Source organism: Dipodomys merriami, unplaced genomic scaffold (assembly GCF_024711535.1).
Source record: "Dipodomys merriami isolate MVZ:Mamm:240054 unplaced genomic scaffold, mDipMer1.0.p SCAF_86, whole genome shotgun sequence".
In the NCBI taxonomy this organism is placed as follows: domain Eukaryota; kingdom Metazoa; phylum Chordata; class Mammalia; order Rodentia; family Heteromyidae; genus Dipodomys; species Dipodomys merriami.
In genome coordinates this window covers 1,760,980-1,771,876 of record NW_027206468.1, presented here as the reverse complement: position 1 = coordinate 1,771,876, position 10,897 = coordinate 1,760,980, and positions in this window count along the sequence as shown.

The following is a 10,897-nucleotide window of genomic DNA, read 5'->3' as shown; positions in this document are numbered from 1 at the left end:
GTTACGCACTGAACATAAAGCAAATCAGGCTCTGCCCACTCAACTCCCTATCAGCACCATCATTGCTGCCCATGTGCTCTACAACATGTGAGTACTGATTCTTGGATCTTTCCCATTTCCTCCAATTCCTCAATGTTATTCTAATTGTCACACTTCATGAACTCTTAATTAAAAATTTTTGTTGTGATATACGTCTTGCCTATCATTTCCTATGAGAATCATGCATGAACTAAACTCTTCCCTAGGGCTGAATTCAAGCACCTCATAACATTTATAGACATGTTAAATATACGATTTATACTACATCTATATATTCAGTCTATATTGTGTTTGTTGGAGCGATTCATTATGTTTTATTATTGATTTATTGGTTTAGCATTTATTTTACGGACTGTGAGTGCACCCATAACATTTATTACATTTATTCCAATCTATTCCATAGCATGTAACTTTGCAGACATATTATGAACTTGCACAGAAAAGGAAAACAGATGTCACACTTGAAATCTTACACCAGGAAGAAATTTTTGGCAATGATGGGACCTGATCTGAAAGCCTGAGTGGCCCAATTCTTGAATGGGTGAGTGTCACCACCACAGCCTCTAGCCCATTCAGCTGCCAAGTCAATCCCAAAACCTGGGATCAATCCCCTGTTTGACCAAAATCGCAGTAACTTTCTATGACTATAGTGGTACATAAATAAATATAAATTTAGATATTTAGGTACTGCTAGAGGTGTCTATCTAATATTCAGTGACATATACTACGTTCCTAACAATTCTCATGTATTTAGTGAGGATTCCATTTAATCAATAATAATTTTAATGCATAATAAACTATGAATTAAAATCAATCTGTGTCCTGTGATTATTGGGTCTAATTTTATGCTAGACTCATTTTGAGGGACTACTTATCCAACCATGACATTGATCACATTTCTCTGGTATTCCTATGGACAGGCAATAGTTTCTTAGGCTCTCTAGCCCCTTTTAAGTGGCATGATCTGGATTCGAACTCAGGGTCTAGCGTCTAGGTTGGCCTATGGCTTCACTGACAGCCCGCCAGCCTTCAGCAATGCCAGGTGACCTACAGGTTGCAGCCATGTCATTCAGACCCAGGATGGTCACCGTGCAAGAAAGAAAGATAGAAACTGCTGACCTTCTGCGGTTTGTGGCTTTTTATTGGTGGTGTTTTCATTTTGTTTTCCTGGTAGTCACCGAGGCCTAGGACCCAGGATGGGCTGTGGATGGGGCCTGAACTCTGGTCATGTGAACTCTCCCTCAGCTTTTCAGCTCAGGGCTAGTGCTGTACCATTTGAAATACAGCTCCATTCCCGGCTTTTTCTGATCCTGTGGTGCTGAGGAATAGAACCCAGGGCTCATGCATGCAAGGGTGATGGAAACTGAGGCAGGATTGCCACGACCTGAGTTAAAGCCCCGTGCATGGCAAAAACTAAATTAATTAATTAATAATTTTACTGAAGCTCCCTGTCTTGGATTTTGTGCCATTTTGTTGTTTGCCAGGCAGGGATGCATCTTGAGATCTGGGTAACTCTGATGCACTGAGGGGGATAGAGGAAAAGAAAGCTCTCCTCCCTTGAAGACAAGCAATTCAGGCCTGTTCCCTAGGACTGAATTCAAGCCCCAGCCCTGGAGAACATAACATTTATAGACATGTTTATTATATGATTTATACTTACATCCATATATTCAGTTTATATCGTGTTTGATGGAATGATTCATTATATTTTATTATTTATTTATTTACTTACCATTTATTTATGGACTGACTGTGAGTGCACCTATAATATTTATTACATTCATTCAAATCTATTCCATAGCATGGAGCTTTGCAGAAATATTATATACATAATACTTGACACCCAGCACTTGCACAGAAAAGGAAAACAGGTATCACCCTTGGAATCTTTCTCTAGGAAGACATTTTTAGCAATGCTGGGGCCTGAACTGAGGAACTAGCAGGCACAATTCATGATTGGGTGAATGTCAGCATGGCAGCCTCTAGCACATTCAGATGCCAGGTGGAACCCAGGACCTGGGATCGAGACTCAGGTTTGGCCAAAATAGCAATACTTTCTATGCAGACGGTGGTATAAAAATAAATATATATTTAGAAATTTAGATACTTCCAATGATATCTACCTAGTAGTATTCAATGACATATACTACCTTCCTAGTGATTCACAGGTATGTAGTGAGAATTCTATTTAATCAATAGTATTCTTTTAGGGGCTGGGAAAGTGGCTCACTGAGAGAGTGCTTGTCTTGCATGCATGAGCCCTGGGTTCAATTCCTCAGCACCACAGGATCAGAAAAAGCCGGGAATGGTGCTGTATTTCAAATGGTACAGCACTAGCCCTGAGCTGAAAAGCTGAGGGAGAGTTCCCATGACCAGAGTTCAGGCCCCACTACTGACAAAACACACACACACACACACACACACACACACACACACACACACACACACACACACACACACACACGTATTCTTTTAATGCATAATGCATAATGTGAATTAAATTCAATCCACATCTTGTGAATACTGGGTTTAATTTTATATTAGACTGATTGACAAACTACTCATCCAACCATGACATTGATGACATTCCTCTGGGGTTCTTATGAACAGGCAATAGTTTATTAGGCTCTCCAGCCCTTTCTAAGTGCCATGACTGGGATTCAAACACCTAGGTGTCCAGATTGGCCTATGGGTTCGCTGGCAGCCTGCCAGCCTTCAGCAATGCCAGGTGACCTACAGGTTGTAGCTGTGTCATTTGGACCCGTTATGGTCACCATGCAAGGAAAGAAAACAGAGAAACCACCAACTCTCTGCAATTAATGCCTATTTTTCAGTGCTGTTTTCAATTTGTTTTCCTGTCAGCCCCTGAAGCCTCAGATCCCAGGATGGTCTGTGGGCCCTGAAGCTTCAACATCCCAGCTTAGGGTGATGGAGGCTGAGGCAGAGTTGCTAGGACCTAAGTTCAAGCCCCATGCCTGGCAAAATAAATGAATAAATAAATAAAATATAATAAATTTTAATAAAGTATATAAAAAATAAAATACATCTTTTTAAAATTCAAAAATATCAAAAATACTAAAGGAGATCCCTGGCTTGGAATTTGTGTCCGTTTTTTTCTGCCAGGCCTGGGATTTGAACTCAGAGTCTGGGAATCTCTAATGCACTGTGGAGAATGGGGAAACTCACCCTCTTTGAATACAAGCAATTCAGGCCTGTTCCCTAGGTCTGAATTCAATCCCCAGCCCTGTTAAGTAATATTCATCCACACTTGAAAAAAATGATTAATATCTACATACTTATGTTTACTGTATATTGCTTTGAGGGTATTTAGTTTTGTATTAGTCATTCATTATATTTATTGACTATTACTACACTTATAACACGTATTAAATTTATTACGTATTATTAGAACTATACAGATTTGCATATGTATTATATATCTTACTTCAGACCCAGGACATTCACCGAAATTCTATATTAGATGATCCCATGCTTAGAAAAACAGAAAGAATACACCAAGCAAAGTCTAATTTATTCCTAGGTACCCCATTGGCTCACATCTGTAATCCTAGCTACTCAGGAGGCTGAGAAATGGACGATGAAATTTCAAAGCCAATGAAGGCAGAAAAGCCTGGGAGAAATCATCTCCAATTAACTGGCAAAAACCCCGGCTACAGGTATGGCTGAAGTGGTAGAAAATCAGCAATGAACAACCAAGCCAAGAAAGAGCAAGCTGAGTTCAAGTTCATGGAGTGGGAGAGGGGGATAAAAGGGAGAGAAATCCTCCAAAAACAGAACAAAACAACAATAGAAAAATCCCACATAATTTATGGTACCAACCAAACTGGAAAAAAATAATGAAGCTTGTGCAGTTGCATAACTTTACATGAGCACATATGCTCTTAGGTACACTTCAAATCTACGTTTTTAATAATATATGTATATATATTAATAACAGATATATATATATAAATAAACTTTAAATAAACTAAAAAGCAGCCAATGAATAAATACTTCTGAATTAGTGCCTTAAACATGGCATTATAAATTATTTATACTAAAAGTATATTCCAGGTTTCTTTTCTAAGAATCAATCTTTAAGAAGTTTGTTCACGTGCCTGACACGGTGGCTCATGCCTATAATCCTAGCTAATCAGGAGGCTGAGATTTGAGGATGGTGGTTCAAAGCCAGCCTGGACAGGAAAGTCTGTGAAACTCTTATCTACAATAAACCACTAGAAAACCGGAAGTAGCTTACTTCACTTAATATAATTTTTTCCAAGCCTTTCCATTTCCTAACAAATGGGGAAATGTCATTCTTTGTGATGGAGGCATAGAATTCCATTGTGTATATATACCACATTTTCTTGATCCATTCATCTACTGAGGGGCTTCTGGGTTGGTTACATATCTTAGCTATGGTAAATAATGCTGCAATAAACATAGTTGTGCTGGTAGCTTTAGTGTGGTCTTGTTTGTATACATTTGGGTAAATGCCCAAAAGTGGGATTGCTGGATCATAGGGGAGATCTATGTGAAGTCTTTTGAGGAACCTCCATACTGCTTTCCAAAGTGGTTGAACAAGTTTACATTCCCACCAACAATGAAGTAAGGTTCCTTTCTGTCCACATCCCCTCCAGGATCTGTTGTTGTTAGAGTTCTTGATTTTTGCTGTTCTAACTGGAGTGAGGTGATATCTCAATGTTGTTTTGATTTGCATTTCTTTTATGGCTATGGATGTTGAACATTTCTTCATGTGTCTATTGGCCATCCTTCTTTCTTCTTCAGAGAAGCTTCTCTTTAAGTCTTTTGCCCACTTATTTATTGGGCAGTTGTTTCTTTGAGGATTTGTTGTTGGGTGGTTTAATTTTTTGAGTTCCAAGTATATTTCAGTGAAGTAAGCCAGGCCCAAAGAAACATAGGTCCCATGGTTTCCCTTATTTGCAATATCTAGTATAGGTATGAGTAAAGCAGAAAAGGTCAGATAATGTGATGTTAGGAAAACGAACCCTCAAATATGTATTTTAATGTTTTCGTTTCTTTCATGCATGTGTTTCTAACGCATTTATAAGATTATTTCTTTGTTGCTTTGTATGTCCCTCCCCCACAGTGTAACCCCCGCTTTCACTTTATTTGATGTCAGTATAACATGTGGAGGAGATGGGGACAACCAAGTCGTTTAAGGATTCAGGTGGACCTGTTACAACAAGGAGAATTACAAAAGCCAGCTTTACAATGTCTGTGTGTGGGGGGGAGGGGGGTATGATTGGGTGGGGGGGGAGGGGGGAGGCTTGGAAGGGAGGTGAAGGGTAAACAAAGGAGGAGGCTGCAATGCTTGGTAAGAAATGTATGCATTATCCTGCCAATGTAATTTTAACCCCTCTGTACAGTATGCTCTCAAATAAAATAAAATTAAATTAAAAAAATACCTCACATTTTTTAGTTATTCACCATAGAACTTGAATTAAATAATAAGAACATTCTGTGGTGTTTAGTTCTTTTTTGAATTGGGGATTATATGTTATAAGGTTATGTACATGTAATATTAGACACTGTAAAAATAAATCTTTGGCACTCAAAAAAAAACCGGTAGTAGCATTGTGACTTAAGCAATAGATTAATCATATTGAGCCGAAGAGTGCAGGGATAACCCCTGAGTTCAGGCTCACGACCAAAAAAAAATTTTTGTTTATACAGATCATAAAATTCTAACACTTTGAGCTTTAGGAAACATTTATTCCAGAGTCTTATGCTCTTCAGGCAAATACTCCACTACTGATTACATCCAACTCCCAATGGTTTTGTTTTTCATTTTACAATCTACTTTATTCCCCAAATGCTTACAAGTACCTGCTGTCCTCACAAAAGTGAGTTTTTATTCAGAAACCCAACTTTTTGTGCTATGACTCCCCTAGTGTATTTTTTTGTAGGCACTGAGGCAAACTAAAATTACACAAATGTAGAGAGTTTATAATTATAGAAATAACTCTAAATATAAATAAAATCAACTGTCCCAACCTTCTAGGGAGAAATGGTGTTCTTATTTTCATGTTCACTCTTCATGGAAGATGGTCAAAATAGAAACACCAATGTGCTATGCTGAAATGTAAAAGTTTAAACCCCTTTTTTGAAAAAGTCTAGTGTTATAAAATCAAAATGTATCAAATAAAGGCGAAGTGAACTTAAAAAATATTTAAAATGAGAATGAAGCTCCCTTGCTTGGAATGTGTGGCATTTTTTTTGTCTGCAAGGCCTGGGATTTGAACACCGGGTCTGGGTAACTCTGTTGCACTCTGAGGGAAGGGGAAGCTCATCGTGCTTGAAGACCAGAAAGTCAGGCCTGTTCCATAGGCCTGAATTCAAGGCCTATCCCGGGAAAGCATACTTCTTACATACATTTTAAAGATAGGATTGAACTTCCATACAGATGTCAGATTATATTATGTTTGGGGTGGTTATTCATTGAATTTTTTTGTTTTATTCATTTATTTACCGTTTATTTTATTGACTGTGATGACACCTAACAATGTATTATATTGTTTGCATGCTATCACATCGCATGTAGATTTGTAGATGTCTTCTCAATCATGCCTGACACCCAGGACTCTCCCGGAAATGGAAAACAGATTGCCTTCTTAATCCAAGATTAAATTTTTGGCAGTGCTAGGATCTGTACTCAGGGACATGCAGTCCCAATTCATGAATGGGTGAGTGTGAGCACGGCAGCCTCTAGCCAATGAAGCTGTCAAGTGCTTCCCAGGTGATGAGATCTTGCCCCAGGATTGTACAAAACAGCTATACATGGATAGGCAGACAGTGGTTTACAAATAAATATATAATGGTAAAAAGATCCATAGCTGCCTATCTATGATTGAATGACATATACTACGTTCCTACTAACTCTTAGGTATTTATTATACCACAATTAAGGGAATAGCATTCTTTTTCATGATTAATAAAGTATTAATTGAGATCGATCAGTGTCCTGGGATTATTGCATCCAATTTTAGACTCGACCGATGCACAAACTTCTCTTTCAATAGGTATTCCTATCATAGGAATGAGTCTCTTTTTTTTTTTTTTTTTTTTTTTTCTTTGGTCAGTCGTGGGGCCTGAAGTCTGGGCTTGGGCGCTTTCCCTAAGCTCTTCAGCTCACTTGAGCTACAGCACCACTTCCGGTTTTCTGGTGGTCTATTGGAGATAGGAGTCTCATGGTCTCTCTTGCCCGGGCTGGCTTTGAACCGAGATCCTCAGATCTCAGCCTCCTGAGCAGCTAAGATTACAGGTGTCAGCCACCAGCACGCGGCAGGAATGAGTCTCTTGTGATCTCCTGCCATTGGTAGGTGTCATGACCGTGATTTGAAGCCAGGGCCTATGTTGACAGGTTGTCCTATGGTTTCCTTGATAGCACGCCAGCCTTCAGATATGGCAGGTCAGATCCATTTTGCAGCCGTCTGATTCAGACCCAGGATGGTCACTGTGCAAAGAGAAAAACATAAAACCCCCTAGCCCTCTGCATCTCCCCAATTTTCGTTCTATCCCACTTTATTTTCCTCATGCAAGCCTTCTGGGCCTAGGATTCCAGGATTGGGTATGGGTCCCGAGCAGCACCTAGCCTAGGGTGATCGAAGCTGAGGCAGAGTTGCCAAGACCTCAGTTCAAGCCCCATGGTTGGCCAAAAAAAAAAAAAAAAAAAAAAAAGGATAGAAAATAATTAATTAATTAATTAACTAACTAAATTTTAAAAAAAAAAAAGCTCCCTGATTTGGAATTTCTGTCAGTTTTCTTTCCTAGCCCGGGATTTGACCTCAGGATCTTGGTAAATCTGTAGCAATGTGAGGGAAAGTGCAGATTTGCCACTACTGGAATTCAAACCCCATGCCAAGCCAAAACTAAAAATAAGTCACTCAGCTTGGCAGGGGGAGTAGTTTTGGAGATGGGAGGGAAGGGATGGTAGGGGGAAAACAAAGGAGGAGGCAACAATGCTCAATAGGAAATATACTGATGACCTTGCTCAAGTAACTGTGACCCCTCCATACAACATTTTTACAATAAAAAAACATACAAAAAAGAGAAACAATGTAGTTTTCAGAGAAGCACTTTGGGAGTAAGGGAAGGACATCTGAATAGCTGTACAAAATTCTACACTGCTTTTTTTAATGTTCAGTATGTAACTGAATAAACATAACTGCTTTCCTTAAAAAATTAAGTCACTATCTTGGAACTGGGCCAATATTTTTACCATTGGTGGGATTTGATCTCACCGTCCAAGTAACTCTTTTGTACCATGGGTGAAGGCTAAGCTTACTGTCCTTGACAAAATGAAATTCAGGCTAGAGTTCCCATGGCCTGAATGGAGGCCCTGTAATGGAAAAGATATTTCTACCCATATGTAATATAGGATATATACTTACAGAATTATGTTTGTTACATATTATGATTTTCATTATTGATTTTGTATTTATTTTATTTTTGATTCATTCATTTATTGTGTATTTTATTTAGAGTTATCATACACATATTTATTACATTTCGCACATCTATTATAAAATTACACAATAATTTAGGACATTGACTCATTTTTCATTAAAACTTTTTGTGCTGAAACATGATACATAATTAAATGGAGGCATTTGTAATAGTCTTCACAAGTTTAGAGTCTCTCTCAAGTATGAACTTTGTCTTATTTATCTTTGAACACCTTCCTATAGGGATTTCTTCAATGATTTATACTCAGAAGCCTTTTTTTTTGGACAGACAAGTTGTGGGATAAGATTGTAAGCACGAGCCTAGAAATGTGGCTTAGTGGTAAAGAGCTGGCTCAACATGCATGATTACCAGAGTTTGCATATTCAGTGCCACATACTCAGAAAAAGCCAGAAGCAGTGGAGTGGCTCAAATGGCAGAGTGCTAGCCTTGAAAAAAATAAGCCCCAGGACTGTCATAAACAATTGGCCAGATGTGGGTGGCTCACACCTGGAACCCCAGCTTCTCCTAAATCTTGTGGCTATAAACCCTAAATTACTCAACTATTAATTTCATTTATTTTTTTTCAATATGATTGTTGTTCTGTACAAATCTGAGCTTATATTCACCTCTTGCATCTACCTCTTGGCATGAGCAAAGCCTGGGCCAATTCTACCTTAAATGCAAGAGGTTAGCCAAAGAATAGCCTGCAGTATTCCTCCCGAGGAGTCAGGACAAGTAGTTGAGTGCCTGAAAGAAGCAATGCATTCCTGACATGAGAAGGGGTGAGAGAGATAACAGCCTAGAGAGTAAACTGGCAGTCACAACATTTAACAACTTCTCCTTTGGGGAAAATGAACTCCTGCAAAGTGGCAGTGAGATAACTTACCTAGTCAATATTCTTATGTGAAGGAAGTTGTCATGTCTCACTACACTACTCCCTTGTAGTCAAAGAGAGGGTCATTCTTTTATGTCCTCGTTAGGCCCAGGCTCAGTTTATGTCCATCTTAGATTTTGCTCAGACTCTATTCCTACCAGAAAGTCCCTGAAGAGGAGGAAAGTGTGATCTCTTGGCTTCTGACTGGTCCTTTGGGACCTGAGGCCACTTTTAGTTTTCAACCTGTTCCTTCTGACAATGGGAAAGCTCATTCTCTGAATTGCGCCCTAGTATCAAATCTCTTCAGAGAAAGTCAAGGAATGACCGATTCTACCTGAGGGAGTTAGTTTCTCCATTTCCCAAGAGACCAAATGATATCTGATTCTGAGACCCAGGTGGAAGTCCTTCACCAGATCCTCCAAGTTGGGGAGGATGTTAGCTCAGACTCCAAGCCATCCTCATATTTCTCCAGCTCTTTCTCATGAACCAAAAGGTTACAAGAGTTTAGTTCAGAACCAAGGAGAAATGAGAGTAGCAGAAGGACCATTGGCAGGGTGAGGAATTAGAAACTTTGTATGAAAAAAAGGGCTCAGAAAATCTAGGATCACTCACATCATTTCGGAATCACATCATAAGATTTGGGAATAAAAGTAATAAATTACTACCTAAATTAGTAACTCCACTACTCTACATTACAAGTGTTCTGTCAAAAGTTACCTGTCCTAGCTCTATTTTAATCAGAAAAATGGAGCACATTCTTTCCTCACTAAGTTCTACTGAGTATCTTTTTTTTTTTTATTTAACTTTATTTTATTTGAGAACATACCGTGCAGAGGGGCTACAATTACATGGGCAAGATAATGCATACATTTCTTACCAAGCATTGCAGCCTCCTCCTTTGTTTACCCTGCACCTCCCTTCCCAGCCTCCCCCCTCCCCCCACCCAATTATACCCCCCTCCCCCGCCCACACCGACATTGTAAAGTTGGTTTTGACATGACATTTTGTACTTCTCATTGTTGCAACAGATGGGGACAAACAAGTCGTCTACTGAGTATCTTTATCCATACCCCAGGTTGTTCTTACTCTCTACTTCTCTGTTACTTTTCTTTGTTGGATTCAATCAATGACACTTGAAAGTGTTAGCATATTCAGACATGTAATTACACTGCCTTCTAATCCATTTGTTATAAAGTAAAACAAATTATGGGGAAACGTATAACTATGGTACATTTTCTTCCAAGGCATATTTATTTGATTTTTTAAAGTATTATTTTAATAGTTTCATTGATAAAACTTGAGGAAAATGTTTTACTATTAGCAGTAATTAGTTGCGATTTTTTGTATTTTTCCATGTCTGTGTATTTGTTAAGCTTCTAACATCGAATTTTCCCCCAACTGTTGCCTTCTTAAAATTGCTTCAAATTATATAATATATATGATGGTATTCTATGTGTTCATTGATATATTTAAATTTTGATCTAATATCCACATATTATAGGATATCTTCAACCT